The following is an 18,176-nucleotide window of genomic DNA, read 5'->3' as shown; positions in this document are numbered from 1 at the left end:
CTTTTCAGCTCTAATATTGATACTTTACCCCATTCAATTGAAAATAAGAACAATACACTGAATACAAAGGTTGATTCTAATCTCTAGTTACTAAATACGTACACCTAGAAGTATCCTCAGAAATCCCTGTCAAGAAAGTGTGGATAGTCCAATTTCTCTAGGAAGTGGCTAATTGCTTGCGTTGATAAATATCTTTCTAACAACGGTTCCCCATCAGCTACAATCTGATGCAACGATACAAAATATGTATAGCAACTTGATAAAAACAAATTCACTGCCTAAAGATAGGAGATAATAATATAGTGATATCCAATTCGAACCTTGAATCTGTTTCATTTTCCCTCCAATTGTAGAAACTTGTTGCCTGTGATTAAAGGGTCTGGACGTTAAGACAGTTCCTCTCTATAAAGTGGTTTAGTCTGGCGCTAACGTGATTCATCATTGTTTAAAGACCAAAAAAAGAAATAAAGGCGATTTTGACCTCGACGTGATTCGAACACGCAACCTTCTGATCTAGAGTCAGACGCGCTACCATTGCGCCACGAAGTCATATTAGTTCTTGCAACAAACATTCTAAACATGCATTACACGACTCAGATAAAAGGTACTTGGCATTTATCTTTTCCAAATAACATCATCACTCACACATGATATGAGAAGAACTACACCATCCTCAACATTCACTTTCTTAATACCATCTATTACAGCTGAATATACACGCTGACCTCAGAATATGCATATAATTCTCCATCTCTGGCCAGGCTTACTTGTTCTTTCATCATTTTTTTTCAGTCGGTCTCTCCACCAATCTGAATTGTTTATTGAAATTGACTGTTTCCTTGTTTTTTTCTCATGGGTTTTATTTGAAAATAGTTAGCATTACTTAGTTGACGTGGATCCGAAATACCCGACTACATCACTTTTATCTGTACAAGATCTCTCACGTTTTACAAAATTAATAATACAATGTGTGCAATTCTAGAGGAAAAATCTTTACACAACAGGAACTTTGTTTTGAAAGTAGTCTGTGCATTCTTTGCGGAATAGGAACCTGAGAGACCATTATTAACGTCTTGAACACATCTACACGTTCTGAACATCAAAAATATAATTCGTTATCAAATCATTGACACCAGAAAAGATCAAACGCACAGCTGGCAATTTTCAAGACTTGTTAATCACATCACGCCAAGGAAACATTGCTAAAGCACATGTACCTCTTTTTGAAAGCTTACTTCACATTTTCAAGTGAGGTTCAATGGCGACATCTATCTCAATTGTTACCTATCCTACACTTCTAGTCATCAAAAGAGCACCGGTCACTAAACTCATCATTAACACTTGGATGTTTTCTTATGGTTCAAGAATTGTATGACTTATTAGCAAACTTTTCAGCTCTAATATTGATACTTTACCCCATTCAATTGAAAATAAGAACAATACACTGAATACAAAGGTTGATTCTAATCTCTAGTTACTAAATACGTACACCTAGAAGTATCCTCAGAAATCCCTGTCAAGAAAGTGTGGATAGTCCAATTTCTCTAGGAAGTGGCTAATTGCTTGCGTTGATAAATATCTTTCTAACAACGGTTCCCCATCAGCTACAATCTGATGCAACGATACAAAATATGTATAGCAACTTGATAAAGACAAATTCACTGCCTAAAGATAGGAGATCATAATATAGTGATATCCAATTCGAACCTTGAATCTGTTTCATTTTCCCTCCAATTGTAGAAACTTCTTGCCTGTGATTAAAGGGTCTGGACCGTAAGACAGTTCCTATCTATAAAGTGGTTTAGTCTGGCACTAACGTGATTCATCATTGTTTAAAGACCAAAAAAAGAAATAAAGGCGATTTTGACCTCGACGTGATTCGAACACGCAACCTTCTGATCTGGAGTCAGACGCGCTACCATTGCGCAACGAAGTCATATTAGTTTTTGCAACAAACATTCTAAACATGCATTTCAATTCGAATAACTGTACAAGACTCGTATAAGAGGTACTTGCCATTTACCGATTTTCCAAATAACATCATCACTCATGCATGATATAAGAAGAAACACATCGTCCTCAGAATTCACCTCCTTAATACCATCTATTACAGCTGAATCTATACGTTGACCTCAGAATATACATATAATTCTCCATCTCTGGCCTGTCTTACATGTTCTTTCGTCATTTTTTTCCATCGGTCTATCTACCAATCTGAATTGTTTATTGAAATTGACTCTTTCCTTGGTTTTTTTCTCATGGGTTTTATTTGAAAATAGTTAGCATTACTTAGTTGACGTGGATCCGAAATACCCGACTACATCACTTTTATCTGCACAAGATCTCTCACATTTTACAAAAGAAAAATAAAATGGGTGCAATTCTAGAGGAAAAATCTTTACACAACAGGAATTTTGTTTTAAAAATAGTCTGTACATTCTTTGCAGGATAGGAAACTGAGACACCATTATTAATGTCTTGAACACATCTACACGTTCTGAACATCAAAAATATAATTCGTTATCAAATCACTGACACCAGAAAAGATCAAATGCACAGTTGGCAATTTTCAAGACTTGTTAATCACATCACGGCAAGGGAACATTGCTAAAGCACATGTACCTCTTTTTAAAAGCTTTGGTCACATTCTTCAAGTGAGGTTCAATAGCGACGTCTATCTCAATTATTACATATCCTCCACTTCTAGTCATCAAAAGAGCACCCGTCACTAAACTCATCATTAACACTTGGATGTTTTCTTATGGTTCAAGAATTGTATGACTTATTAGCAAACTTTTCAGCTCTAATATTGATACTTTACCCCATTCAATTGAAAATAAGAACAATACACTGAATACAAAGGTTGATTCTAATCTCTAGTTACTAAATACGTACACCTAGAAGTATCCTCAGAAATCCCTGTCAAGAAAGTGTGGATAGTCCAATTTCTCTAGGAAGTGGCTAATTGCTTGCGTTGATAAATATCTTTCTAACAACGGTTCCCCATCAGCTACAATCTGATGCAACGATACAAAATATGTATAGCAACTTGATAAAGACAAATTCACTGCCTAAAGATAGGAGATCATAATATAGTGATATCCAATTCGAACCTTGAATCTGTTTCATTTTCCCTCCAATTGTAGAAACTTCTTGCCTGTGATTAAAGGGTCTGGACCGTAAGACAGTTCCTATCTATAAAGTGGTTTAGTCTGGCACTAACGTGATTCATCATTGTTTAAAGACCAAAAAAAGAAATAAAGGCGATTTTGACCTCGACGTGATTCGAACACGCAACCTTCTGATCTGGAGTCAGACGCGCTACCATTGCGCAACGAAGTCATATTAGTTTTTGCAACAAACATTCTAAACATGCATTTCAATTCGAATAACTGTACAAGACTCGTATAAGAGGTACTTGCCATTTACCGATTTTCCAAATAACATCATCACTCATGCATGATATAAGAAGAAACACATCGTCCTCAGAATTCACCTCCTTAATACCATCTATTACAGCTGAATCTATACGTTGACCTCAGAATATACATATAATTCTCCATCTCTGGCCTGTCTTACATGTTCTTTCGTCATTTTTTTCCATCGGTCTATCTACCAATCTGAATTGTTTATTGAAATTGACTCTTTCCTTGGTTTTTTTCTCATGGGTTTTATTTGAAAATAGTTAGCATTACTTAGTTGACGTGGATCCGAAATACCCGACTACATCACTTTTATCTGCACAAGATCTCTCACATTTTACAAAAGAAAAATAAAATGGGTGCAATTCTAGAGGAAAAATCTTTACACAACGGGAATTTTGTTTTAAAAATAGTCTGTGCATTCTTTGCAGGATAGGAAACTGAGACACCATTATTAATGTCTTGAACACATCTACACGTTCTGAACATAAAAAATATAATTCATTATCAAATCATTAACACCAGAAAAGATCAAACGCACAGTTGGCAATTTTCAAGACTTGTTAATCACATCACGGCAAGGGAACATTGCTAAAGCACATGTACCTCTTTTTAAAAGCTTTGGTCACATTCTTCAAGTGAGGTTCAATAGCGACATCTATCTCAATTATTACATATCCTCCACTTCTAGTCATCAAAAGAGCACCCGTCACTAAACTCATCATTAACACTTGGATGTTTTCTTATGGTTCAAGAATTGTATGACTTATTAGCAAACTTTTCAGCTCTAATATTGATACTTTACCCCATTCAATTGAAAATAAGAACAATACACTGAATACAAAGGTTGATTCTGATCTCTAGTTACTAAATACGTACACCTAGAAGTATCCTCAGAAATCCCTGTCAAGAAAGTGTGGATAGTCCAATTTCTCTAGGAAGTGGCTAATTGCTTGCGTTGATAAATATCTTTCTAACAACGGTTCCCCATCAGCTACAATCTGATGCAACGATACAAAATATGTATAGCAACTTGATAAAAACAAATTCACTGCCTAAAGATAGGAGATAATAATATAGTGATATCCAATTCGAACCTTGAATCTGTTTCATTTTCCCTCCAATTGTAGAAACTTGTTGCCTGTGATTAAAGGGTCTGGACCGTAAGACAGTTCCTATCTATAAAGTGGTTTAGTCTGGAGCTAACGTGATTCATCATTATTTAAAGACCGAAAAAAGAAATAAAGGCGATTTTGACCTCTACGTGATTCGAACACGCAACCTTCTGATCTGGAGTCAGACGCGCTACCATTGCGCCACGAAGTCATATTAGGTTTTGCAACAAACATTCTAAACATGCATTTCACTTCGAATAACTGTGCAAGACTCATATAAGAGGTACTTGGCATTTACCGATTTTCCAAACAACATCATCACTCACGCATGATAGAAGAAGAACTACACCGTCCCCAGAATTCACTTTCTTGATACCATCTATTACAGCTCAATGGAGACGTTGACCTCAGAATATACATATAATTCCCCATCTCTGGCCAGGCTTACGTGTTCTTTCGTCATTTTTTTCAGTCGGTCTCTCCATCTATCTGAATGGTTTATTGAAATTAATTGTTTCCTTTTTTTTTCTCATGGTTTTTATTTGAAAATGCTCGAATTACTTAGTTGACATCGATCCAAAATACCCGACTACATCACTTTTATCTGCACAAGATCTCTCACATTTTACAAAAGAAAAATAAAATGGGTGCAATTCTAGAGGAAAAATCTTTACACAACAGGAATTTTGTTTTAAAAATAGTCTGTGCATTCTTTGCGGGATAGGAAACTGAGACACCATTATTAACGTCTTGAACACATCTACACGTTCTGAACATCAAAAATATAATTCGTTATCAAATCACTGACACCAGAAAAGATCAAATGCACAGTTGGCAATTTTCAAGACTTGTTAATCACATCACGGCAAGGGAACATTGCTAAAGCACATGTACCTCTTTTTAAAAGCTTTGGTCACATTCTTCAAGTGAGGTTCAATAGCGACGTCTATCTCAATTATTACATATCCTCCACTTCTAGTCATCAAAAGAGCACCCGTCACTAAACTCATCATTAACACTTGGATGTTTTCTTATGGTTCAAGAATTGTATGACTTATTAGCAAACTTTTCAGCTCTAATATTGATACTTTACCCCATTCAATTGAAAATAAGAACAATACACTGAATACAAAGGTTGATTCTAATCTCTAGTTACTAAATACGTACACCTAGAAGTATCCTCAGAAATCCCTGTCAAGAAAGTGTGGATAGTCCAATTTCTCTAGGAAGTGGCTAATTGCTTGCGTTGATAAATATCTTTCTAACAACGGTTCCCCATCAGCTACAATCTGATGCAACGATACAAAATATGTATAGCAACTTGATAAAAACAAATTCACTGCCTAAAGATAGGAGATAATAATATAGTGATATCCAATTCGAACCTTGAATCTGTTTCATTTTCCCTCCAATTGTAGAAACTTGTTGCCTGTGATTAAAGGGTCTGGACGTTAAGACAGTTCCTCTCTATAAAGTGGTTTAGTCTGGCGCTAACGTGATTCATCATTGTTTAAAGACCAAAAAAAGAAATAAAGGCGATTTTGACCTCGACGTGATTCGAACACGCAACCTTCTGATCTAGAGTCAGACGCGCTACCATTGCGCCACGAAGTCATATTAGTTCTTGCAACAAACATTCTAAACATGCATTACACGACTCAGATAAAAGGTACTTGGCATTTATCTTTTCCAAATAACATCATCACTCACACATGATATGAGAAGAACTACACCATCCTCAACATTCACTTTCTTAATACCATCTATTACAGCTGAATATACACGCTGACCTCAGAATATGCATATAATTCTCCATCTCTGGCCAGGCTTACTTGTTCTTTCATCATTTTTTTTCAGTCGGTCTCTCCACCAATCTGAATTGTTTATTGAAATTGACTGTTTCCTTGTTTTTTTCTCATGGGTTTTATTTGAAAATAGTTAGCATTACTTAGTTGACGTGGATCCGAAATACCCGACTACATCACTTTTATCTGTACAAGATCTCTCATGTTTTACAAAATTAATAATACAATGTGTGCAATTCTAGAGGAAAAATCTTTACACAACAGGAACTTTGTTTTGAAAGTAGTCTGTGCATTCTTTGCGGAATAGGAACCTGAGAGACCATTATTAACGTCTTGAACACATCTACACGTTCTGAACATCAAAAATATAATTCGTTATCAAATCATTGACACCAGAAAAGATCAAACGCACAGCTGGCAATTTTCAAGACTTGTTAATCACATCACGCCAAGGAAACATTGCTAAAGCACATGTACCTCTTTTTGAAAGCTTACTTCACATTTTCAAGTGAGGTTCAATGGCGACATCTATCTCAATTGTTACCTATCCTACACTTCTAGTCATCAAAAGAGCACCGGTCACTAAACTCATCATTAACACTTGGATGTTTTCTTATGGTTCAAGAATTGTATGACTTATTAGCAAACTTTTCAGCTCTAATATTGATACTTTACCCCATTCAATTGAAAATAAGAACAATACACTGAATACAAAGGTTGATTCTAATCTCTAGTTACTAAATACGTACACCTAGAAGTATCCTCAGAAATCCCTGTCAAGAAAGTGTGGATAGTCCAATTTCTCTAGGAAGTGGCTAATTGCTTGCGTTGATAAATATCTTTCTAACAACGGTTCCCCATCAGCTACAATCTGATGCAACGATACAAAATATGTATAGCAACTTGATAAAGACAAATTCACTGCCTAAAGATAGGAGATCATAATATAGTGATATCCAATTCGAACCTTGAATCTGTTTCATTTTCCCTCCAATTGTAGAAACTTCTTGCCTGTGATTAAAGGGTCTGGACCGTAAGACAGTTCCTATCTATAAAGTGGTTTAGTCTGGCACTAACGTGATTCATCATTGTTTAAAGACCAAAAAAAGAAATAAAGGCGATTTTGACCTCGACGTGATTCGAACACGCAACCTTCTGATCTGGAGTCAGACGCGCTACCATTGCGCAACGAAGTCATATTAGTTTTTGCAACAAACATTCTAAACATGCATTTCAATTCGAATAACTGTACAAGACTCGTATAAGAGGTACTTGCCATTTACCGATTTTCCAAATAACATCATCACTCATGCATGATATAAGAAGAAACACATCGTCCTCAGAATTCACCTCCTTAATACCATCTATTACAGCTGAATCTATACGTTGACCTCAGAATATACATATAATTCTCCATCTCTGGCCTGTCTTACATGTTCTTTCGTCATTTTTTTCCATCGGTCTATCTACCAATCTGAATTGTTTATTGAAATTGACTCTTTCCTTGGTTTTTTTCTCATGGGTTTTATTTGAAAATAGTTAGCATTACTTAGTTGACGTGGATCCGAAATACCCGACTACATCACTTTTATCTGCACAAGATCTCTCACATTTTACAAAAGAAAAATAAAATGGGTGCAATTCTAGAGGAAAAATCTTTACACAACAGGAATTTTGTTTTAAAAATAGTCTGTGCATTCTTTGCAGGATAGGAAACTGAGACACCATTATTAATGTCTTGAACACATCTACACGTTCTGAACATCAAAAATATAATTCGTTATCAAATCACTGACACCAGAAAAGATCAAATGCACAGTTGGCAATTTTCAAGACTTGTTAATCACATCACGGCAAGGGAACATTGCTAAAGCACATGTACCTCTTTTCAAAAGCTTTGGTCACATTCTTCAAGTGAGGTTCAATAGCGACATCTATCTCAATTATTACATATCCTCCACTTCTAGTCATCAAAAGAGCACCCGTCACTAAACTCATCATTAACACTTGGATGTTTTCTTATGGTTCAAGAATTGTATGACTTATTAGCAAACTTTTCAGCTCTGATATTGATACTTTACCCCATTCAATTGAAAATAAGAACAATACACTGAATACAAAGGTTGATTCTAATCTCTAGTTACTAAATACGTACACCTAGAAGTATCCTCAGAAATACCTGTCAAGAAGGTGTGGATAGTCCAATTTCTCTATGAAGTGGCGCATTGCTTGCGTTGATAAATATCTTTCTAACAACGGTTCCCCATCAGCTACAATCTGATGCAACGATACAAAATATATATAGCAACTTGATAAAGACAAATTCACTGCCTAAAGATAGGAGATCATAATAAAGTGGTACCCAATTCGAACCTTGAATCTGTTTCATTTTCCCTCCAATTGTAGAAACTTGTTGCCTCTTATGTCAGGGCCTAGACCGTAAGACAGTTCCTATCTATATAGTGGTTTAGTGGGACACTAACGTGATTCATCATTGTTTAAAGACCAAAAAAAAAGAAATAAAAGCAATTTTGACCTCGACGTGATTCGAACACGCAACCTTCTGATCTGGAGTCAGACGCGCTACCATTGCGCCACGAAGTCATATTAGTTCTTGCAACAAACATTCTAAACATGCATTACACGACTCAGATAAAAGGTACTTGGCATTTACCTTTTCCAAATAACATCATCACTCACACATGATAGAAGAAGAACTACACCATCCTCAACATTCACTTTCTTAATACCATCTATTACAGCTGAATATATACGTTGACCTCAGAATATGCATATAATTCTCCATCTCTGGCCAGGCTTACTTGTTCTTTCATCATTTTTTTTCAGTCGGTCTCTCCACCAATCTGAATTGTTTATTGAAATTGACTGTTTCCTTGTTTTTAACTCATGGGGTTTATTTGAAAATAGTTAGCATTTCTTAGTTGACGTGGATCCGAAATACCCGACTATATCACTTTAATCTGTACAAGATCTCTCACGTTTTACAAAATTAATAATACAATGGGTGCAATTCTAGAGGAAAAATCTTTACACAACAGGAATTTTGTTTTGAAAGTAGTCTGTGCAATCTTTGCGGAATAGGAAACTGAGACACCATTATTAACGTCTTGAACACATCTACACGTTCTGAACATCAAAAATATAATTCGTTATCAAATCATTGACACCAGAAAAGATCAAACGCAAATTGGCAATTTTCAAAACTTGTTAATCACATCACGGCAAGGGAACATTGCTGAAACACCTGTACCTCTTTTTGATAGTTCACATTCTCAAGTGAGGTTCAATGCAGACATCTATCTCAATTGTTACCTATCGTACACTTCTAGTCATCAAAAGAGCACCCGTCACTAAACTCATAACACTTGGATATTTTCTTATGGTTTAAGAATTGTATGACTTATTAGTAAACTTTTCAGCTCTAATATTGATACTTTCCCCCATTCAATTGAAAATAAGAACAATACACTGAATACAAAGGTTTATTCCTATCTCTAGTTGCTAAATATGTACTCCTAAAGGTATCCTCAGAAATCCCTGTCCAGAAAGGGTGGATAGTCCAATTTCTCTAGGAAGTGGCTAATTGCTTGCGTTGATAAATATCTTTCTAACAACGGTACCCCATCAGCTACAATCTGATGCAACGATACAAAATATATATAGCAACTTGATAAAGATAAATTCACTGCATAAAGGTAGGAGATCATAATATAGTGATATCCAATTCGATCCTTGAATCTGTTTCATTTTCCCTCCAATTGTAGAAACTTGTTGCCTCTTATGTCAGGGCCTAGACCGTAAGACAGTTCCTATCTATATAGTGGTTTAGTGGGACACTATCGTGATTCATCATTGTTTAAAGACCAAAAAAAGAAATAAAAGCAACTGTGACCTCGACGTGATTCGAACACGCAACCTTCTGATCTGGAGTCAGACGCGCTACCATTGCGCCACGAAGTCATATTAGTTCTTGCAACAAACATTGTAAACATGCATTACACGACTCAGATAAAAGGTACATGGCATTTACCGCTTTTCCAAATAACATCATCACTCACACATGATATGAGAAGAACTACACCGTCCTCAACATTCACTTTCTTAATACCATATATTACAGCTGAATGGAGACGTTAGCCTCAGAATATACATAGCATTCGGCATCTCTGGCCAGGCTTACGTGTTCTTTCGTCATTTCTTTCAGTCGGTCCCTCCATCAATCTGAAATGTTTATTTATATTGACTGTTTCCTTGTTTTTTCAGATAGGTTTCAAATGGAAAGAGCCTGGTGTTACTAAGTTGCTCTTCAGCCTAAACAGTTGACAAAACAACATTTATTTCTGTACAAAATATCTCCTATTTTACAAAAGAAACGAGTGCGATTCAACGGAATGAAATTTGGGCAACACAAGTGTTGTTTTAGAAATAACCTGTGCATTCCTTCATTGGAGAGAAAAGTGAGACACCGTTATTAACATACTGTACAACTCTATACCTTCTATCAAAACTAGAATTCGTTATCAAATCATTCTTGACAGAAAGGAACAAAGGCACATTTGGTTAGTTTCATGACATGTCAATTGTATCCCGGCAAGAGAACATATCTGACACAAACAAACACCCTTTTAAATAGCTCTGCCACTACCCAGGAATGGTTTAAGTGTGATATCTATCACAAAGTTTACCCACCCGCCATCCTACCCACTCCTGCCAATCCCCTTCACCAATATGGAAGTATAGAAAACTTCGTTAACATGCACAAAACGTGAACCAATAGCTGACGGCATGCAGAGCGTTGAGCCACTGAATTCTACACAAAAGCAATACTATTCAACGCGGCAAAAATGTGAGAGCAACAGCTTTTAGAATCCTCCATCTTAATAACTGTGCACGGGCATCAAGCCAGCAATGTTACCTCCACGATACAAAATATGCATAGCAACTTGACAAAGACAAATTCACTGCCTAAAGATAGGAGAACATATCATAGTGATATCCAATTCGAACCATCAAATGGAATGTGTTTCCTTTTGCCTCCAAATGTAGAAACGTGTTGCCTCTGATTTCTGGGCCTGGACGTTATGATAGTTCCTATCTATATAGAGATTCAGTCCGACACTAACGTGATTCATCATTGTTTGAAGACCAAAAAAGAAATAAAAGTGATTATGACCTCAACGTGATTCGAACACGCAACCTTCTGATCTAGAGTCAGACGCGCTACCATTGCGTTACGAAGTTATATTAGTTCTTGCTACAAACATTCTAAACATGCATTTCAATTCGAGAATCTGTACACGACTCAGATAAGAGGTACTTGCCATTTACCGATTTTCCAAACAACATCATTACTCATGCAAGATATAAGAAGAAACACATCGTCCTCAGAATTCACCTCCTTAATACCATCTATTACATCTGAATATATACGTTGACCTCAGAATATACATATAATTCTCCATCTCTGGCCAGTCTTACATGTTCTTTCGTCATTTTTTTCAATCGGTCTCTCTACCAATCTGAATTGTTTATTGAAATTGACTGTTTCCTTGGTTTTCTCTGATGGGTTTTATTTGAAAATAGCTAGCATTATTTCCTTGACCTGGGTCCGAAATACCCGACTACATCACTTTTATCTGTACAAGATCTCTCACGTTTTACAAAAGAAAAAGAAAATGGGTGCAGTTCTAGAGGAAAAATCTGTACACAACAGGAATTTTGTTTTGAAAGTAGTCTGTGCATTTTTGCGGAATAGGAAACTGAGACACCATTATTAACGTCTTGAACACGTTCTGAACATCAAAAATATAATTCGTTATCAAATCATTAACACCAGAAAAGATCAAACGCACAGTTGGCAATTTTCAACACTTGTTAATCACATCACGGCAAGGGAACATTGCTGAAACACATGTGCCTCTTTTTGGATCATATTAGTTTTTGCAAGAAACATTCTAAACATGCATTTCAATTCGAATAACTGTACAAGACTCGTATAAGAGGTACTTGGCATTTACCGATTTTCCAAACAACATCATCACTCACGCATGATATAGGAAGAACTACACCGTTCTTAGAATTCACTTTGTTGATGCCATCTATTTTACAGTTGAATGGAAACGTTGACCTCAGAATATACATATAATTCTCCATCTCTGGCCAGGCTTACGTGTTCTTTCGTCATTTTTTCAGTCGGTCTCTCCATCTATCTGAATTGTTATTTAAATTAACTGTTTCCTTGGTTTTTTCTCATGGTTTTTTAAAAAAAAATCCTAGAATTAGTTAGGTGACCTGGATCCGAAATACCCGACTACATCACTTTTATCTGTACAAGATCTCTTACATTTTACAAAAGAAAAATAAAATGGGTGCAATTCTAGAGGAAAAATCTTTACACAACAGGAATTTTGTTTTAAAAGTAGTCTGTGCAATCTTTGCGGGATGGGAAACTGAGACACCATTATTAACGTCTTGAACACATCTACACGTTCTGAACATCAAAATTATAATTCGTTATCAAATCACTGACACCAGAAAAGATCAAACGCACAGTTGGCAATTTTCAAAACTTGTTAATCACATCACGGCAAGGGAACATCGCTAAAGCACATGTACCTCATTTTGAAAGCTTTGGTCACATTTTCAAGTGCGGTTCAATGGCGACATCTATCTCAATTATTACCTATCCTCCACTTCTAGTCATCAAAAGAGCACCCGTCACTAAACTCATAACACTTGGATCTTTTCCTATGGTTCTAGAATTGTATGACTTATTAGCAAACTTTTTAGCTCTAATATTGATACTTTACCCCATTCACTTGAAAATAAGAACAATACACTGAATACAAAGGTTGATTCTGATCTCTAGTTACTAAATACGTACACCTAGAAGTATACTCAGAAATCCCTGTGAAGAAAGTGTGGATAGTCCAATTTCTCTATGAAGTGGCTAATTGCTTGCGTTGATAAATATCTTTCTAACAACGGTTCCCCATCAGCTACAATCTGATGCAACGATACAAAATATGTATAGCAACTTGATAAAGACAAATTCACTGCCTAAAGATAGGAGATCATAATATAGTGATATCCAATTCGAGCCATGAATCTGTTTCATTTTCCCGCCAATTGTAGAAACTTGTTGCCTCTGATTTCAGGGCATGCACCGTAAGACAGTTCCTCTCTATAAAGTCGTTCAGTCTGGCACTAACGTGATTCATCATTGTTTAAAGACCAAAAAAAAAAAAAGAAACAAAAGCAATTGTGACCTCGACGTGATTCGAACACGCAACCTTCTGATCTGGAGTCAGACGCGCTACCATTGCGCCACGAAGTCATATTAGTTCTTGCAACAAACATTCTAAACATGCATTACACGACTCAGATAAAAGGTTCTTGGCATTTACCTTTTCCAAATAACATCATCACTTACACATGATATAAGAAGAACTACACCATCCTCAACATTCACTTTCTTAATACCATCTATTATAGCTGAATATATACGTTGACCTCAGAATATGCATATAATTCTCCATCTCTGGCCAGTCTTACATGTTCTTTCGTCATTTTTTTCAATCGGTCTCTCTACCAATCTGAATTGTTTATTGAAATTGACTGTTTCCTTGGTTTTTTCTCATGGGTTTTATTTGAAAATAGTTAGCATTACTTAGTTGACGTGGATCCGAAATACCCGACTACATCACTTTTATCTGCACAAGATCTCTCACATTTTACAAAAGAAAAATAAAATGGGTGCAATTCTAGAGGAAAAATCTTTACACAACAGGAATTTTGTTTTAAAAATAGTCTGTGCATTCTTTGCAGGATAGGAAACTGAGACACCATTATTAATGTCTTGAACACATCTACACGTTCTGAACATCAAAAATATAATTCGTTATCAAATCACTGACACCAGAAAAGATCAAATGCACAGTTGGCAATTTTCAAGACTTGTTAATCACATCACGGCAAGGGAACATTGCTAAAGCACATGTACCTCTTTTCAAAAGCTTTGGTCACATTCTTCAAGTGAGGTTCAATAGCGACATCTATCTCAATTATTACATATCCTCCACTTCTAGTCATCAAAAGAGCACCCGTCACTAAACTCATCATTAACACTTGGATGTTTTCTTATGGTTCAAGAATTGTATGACTTATTAGCAAACGTTTCAGCTCTGATATTGATACTTTACCCCATTCAATTGAAAATAAGAACAATACACTGAATACAAAGGTTGATTCTAATCTCTAGTTACTAAATACGTACACCTAGAAGTATCCTCAGAAATACCTGTCAAGAAGGTGTGGATAGTCCAATTTCTCTATGAAGTGGCGCATTGCTTGCGTTGATAAATATCTTTCTAACAACGGTTCCCCATCAGCTACAATCTGATGCAACGATACAAAATATATATAGCAACTTGATAAAGACAAATTCACTGCCTAAAGATAGGAGATCATAATAAAGTGGTACCCAATTCGAACCTTGAATCTGTTTCATTTTCCCTCCAATTGTAGAAACTTGTTGCCTCTTATGTCAGGGCCTAGACCGTGAGACAGTTCCTATCTATATAGTGGTTTAGTGGGACACTAACGTGATTCATCATTGTTTAAAGACCAAAAAAAAAGAAATAAAAGCAATTTTGACCTCGACGTGATTCGAACACGCAACCTTCTGATCTGGAGTCAGACGCGCTACCATTGCGCCACGAAGTCATATTAGTTCTTGCAACAAACATTCTAAACATGCATTACACGACTCAGATAAAAGGTACTTGGCATTTACCTTTTCCAAATAACATCATCACTCACACATGATAGAAGAAGAACTACACCATCCTCAACATTCACTTTCTTAATACCATCTATTACAGCTGAATATATACGTTGACCTCAGAATATGCATATAATTCTCCATCTCTGGCCAGGCTTACTTGTTCTTTCATCATTTTTTTTCAGTCGGTCTCTCCACCAATCTGAATTGTTTATTGAAATTGACTGTTTCCTTGTTTTTAACTCATGGGGTTTATTTGAAAATAGTTAGCATTTCTTAGTTGACGTGGATCCGAAATACCCGACTATATCACTTTAATCTGTACAAGATCTCTCACGTTTTACAAAATTAATAATACAATGGGTGCAATTCTAGAGGAAAAATCTTTACACAACAGGAATTTTGTTTTGAAAGTAGTCTGTGCAATCTTTGCGGAATAGGAAACTGAGACACCATTATTAACGTCTTGAACACATCTACACGTTCTGAACATCAAAAATATAATTCGTTATCAAATCATTGACACCAGAAAAGATCAAACGCACAGTTGGCAATTTTCAAAACTTGTTAATCACATCACGGCAAGGGAACATTGCTGAAACACCTGTACCTCTTTTTGATAGTTCACATTCTCAAGTGAGGTTCAATGCAGACATCTATCTCAATTGTTACCTATCGTACACTTCTAGTCATCAAAAGAGCACCCGTCACTAAACTCATAACACTTGGATATTTTCTTATGGTTTAAGAATTGTATGACTTATTAGTAAACTTTTCAGCTCTAATATTGATACTTTCCCCCATTCAATTGAAAATAAGAACAATACACTGAATACAAAGGTTTATTCCTATCTCTAGTTGCTAAATATGTACTCCTAAAGGTATCCTCAGAAATCCCTGTCCAGAAAGGGTGGATAGTCCAATTTCTCTAGGAAGTGGCTAATTGCTTGCGTTGATAAATATCTTTCTAACAACGGTACCCCATCAGCTACAATCTGATGCAACGATACAAAATATATATAGCAACTTGATAAAGATAAATTCACTGCATAAAGGTAGGAGATCATAATATAGTGATATCCAATTCGATCCTTGAATCTGTTTCATTTTCCCTCCAATTGTAGAAACTTGTTGCCTCTTATGTCAGGGCCTAGACCGTAAGACAGTTCCTATCTATATAGTGGTTTAGTGGGACACTATCGTGATTCATCATTGTTTAAAGACCAAAAAAAGAAATAAAAGCAACTGTGACCTCGACGTGATTCGAACACGCAACCTTCTGATCTGGAGTCAGACGCGCTACCATTGCGCCACGAAGTCATATTAGTTCTTGCAACAAACATTGTAAACATGCATTACACGACTCAGATAAAAGGTACATGGCATTTACCGCTTTTCCAAATAACATCATCACTCACACATGATACGAGAAGAACTACACCGTCCTCAACATTCACTTTCTTAATACCATATATTACAGCTGAATGGAGACGTTAGCCTCAGAATATACATAGCATTCGGCATCTCTGGCCAGGCTTACGTGTTCTTTCGTCATTTCTTTCAGTCGGTCCCTCCATCAATCTGAAATGTTTATTTATATTGACTGTTTCCTTGTTTTTTCAGATAGGTTTCAAATGGAAAGAGCCTGGTGTTACTAAGTTGCTCTTCAGCCTAAACAGTTGACAAAACAACATTTATTTCTGTACAAAATATCTCCTATTTTACAAAAGAAACGAGTGCGATTCAACGGAATGAAATTTGGGCAACACAAGTGTTGTTTTAGAAATAACCTGTGCATTCCTTCATTGGAGAGAAAAGTGAGACACCGTTATTAACATACTGTACAACTCTATACCTTCTATCAAAACTAGAATTCGTTATCAAATCATTCTTGACAGAAAGGAACAAAGGATCATTTGGTTAGTTTCATGACATGTCAATTGTATCCCGGCAAGAGAACATATCTGACACAAACAAACACCCTTTTAAATAGCTCTGCCACTACCCAGGAATGGTTTAAGTGTGATATCTATCACAAAGTTTACCCACCCGCCATCCTACCCACTCCTGCCAATCCCCTTCACCAATATGGAAGTATAGAAAACTTCGTTAACATGCACAAAACGTGAACCAATAGCTGACGGCATGCAGAGCGTTGAGCCACTGAATTCTACACAAAAGCAATACTATTCAACGCGGCAAAAATGTGAGAGCAACAGCTTTTAGAATCCTCCATCTTAATAACTGTGCACGGGCATCAAGCCAGCAATGTTACCTCCACGATACAAAATATGCATAGCAACTTGACAAAGACAAATTCACTGCCTAAAGATAGGAGAACATATCATAGTGATATCCAATTCGAACCATCAAATGGAATGTGTTTCCTTTTGCCTCCAAATGTAGAAACGTGTTGCCTCTGATTTCTGGGCCTGGACGTTATGATAGTTCCTATCTATATAGAGATTCAGTCCGACACTAACGTGATTCATCATTGTTTGAAGACCAAAAAAGAAATAAAAGTGATTATGACCTCAACGTGATTCGAACACGCAACCTTCTGATCTAGAGTCAGACGCGCTACCATTGCGTTACGAAGTTATATTAGTTCTTGCTACAAACATTCTAAACATGCATTTCAATTCGAGAATCTGTACACGACTCAGATAAGAGGTACTTGCCATTTACCGATTTTCCAAACAACATCATTACTCATGCAAGATATAAGAAGAAACACATCGTCCTCAGAATTCACCTCCTTAATACCATCTATTACATCTGAATATATACGTTGACCTCAGAATATACATATAATTCTCCATCTCTGGCCAGTCTTACATGTTCTTTCGTCATTTTTTTCAATCGGTCTCTCTACCAATCTGAATTGTTTATTGAAATTGACTGTTTCCTTGGTTTTCTCTGATGGGTTTTATTTGAAAATAGCTAGCATTATTTCGTTGACCTGGGTCCGAAATACCCGACTACATCACTTTTATCTGTACAAGATCTGACACGTTTTACAAAAGAAAAA

General features: G+C 36.2%; 9 non-coding genes across 9 annotated transcripts; all 9 read right to left on the bottom strand.

Annotated features, from left to right (window-relative positions):
• Nucleotides 1–1,864: 1,864 nt before the first annotated feature.
• Trnaw-cca (transfer RNA tryptophan (anticodon CCA)) lies at nt 1,865–1,936 on the bottom strand. Its single transcript has one exon. It is a non-coding gene; the product is annotated as a tRNA-Trp (tRNA).
• Nucleotides 1,937–3,270: 1,334 nt separating this feature from the next.
• Nucleotides 3,271–3,342, bottom strand: Trnaw-cca (transfer RNA tryptophan (anticodon CCA)). The gene has a single exon. It is a non-coding gene; the product is annotated as a tRNA-Trp (tRNA).
• A 1,334-nt stretch (nt 3,343–4,676) lies between these two features.
• On the bottom strand, nt 4,677–4,748 carry Trnaw-cca (transfer RNA tryptophan (anticodon CCA)). Its single transcript has one exon. It is a non-coding gene; the product is annotated as a tRNA-Trp (tRNA).
• Nucleotides 4,749–7,466: 2,718 nt separating this feature from the next.
• On the bottom strand, nt 7,467–7,538 carry Trnaw-cca (transfer RNA tryptophan (anticodon CCA)). Its single transcript has one exon. It is a non-coding gene; the product is annotated as a tRNA-Trp (tRNA).
• A 1,336-nt stretch (nt 7,539–8,874) lies between these two features.
• On the bottom strand, nt 8,875–8,946 carry Trnaw-cca (transfer RNA tryptophan (anticodon CCA)). Its single transcript has one exon. It is a non-coding gene; the product is annotated as a tRNA-Trp (tRNA).
• Nucleotides 8,947–10,251: 1,305 nt separating this feature from the next.
• On the bottom strand, nt 10,252–10,323 carry Trnaw-cca (transfer RNA tryptophan (anticodon CCA)). Its single transcript has one exon. It is a non-coding gene; the product is annotated as a tRNA-Trp (tRNA).
• A 3,304-nt stretch (nt 10,324–13,627) lies between these two features.
• Trnaw-cca (transfer RNA tryptophan (anticodon CCA)) lies at nt 13,628–13,699 on the bottom strand. Its single transcript has one exon. It is a non-coding gene; the product is annotated as a tRNA-Trp (tRNA).
• A 1,316-nt stretch (nt 13,700–15,015) lies between these two features.
• Trnaw-cca (transfer RNA tryptophan (anticodon CCA)) lies at nt 15,016–15,087 on the bottom strand. Its single transcript has one exon. It is a non-coding gene; the product is annotated as a tRNA-Trp (tRNA).
• A 1,306-nt stretch (nt 15,088–16,393) lies between these two features.
• Nucleotides 16,394–16,465, bottom strand: Trnaw-cca (transfer RNA tryptophan (anticodon CCA)). The gene has a single exon. It is a non-coding gene; the product is annotated as a tRNA-Trp (tRNA).
• Between the last annotated feature and the right edge of the window lie 1,711 nt (nt 16,466–18,176).

The sequence above is a fragment of the Sinohyriopsis cumingii genome, chromosome 18 (genome assembly GCF_028554795.1).
Source record: "Sinohyriopsis cumingii isolate HCF-2022 chromosome 18, ASM2855479v2, whole genome shotgun sequence".
In the NCBI taxonomy this organism is placed as follows: Eukaryota; Metazoa; Mollusca; class Bivalvia; order Unionida; family Unionidae; genus Sinohyriopsis; species Sinohyriopsis cumingii.
The sequence above is the reverse complement of the archived record's forward strand: the minus strand, read 5'-3'. Positions and strand labels throughout refer to the sequence as shown.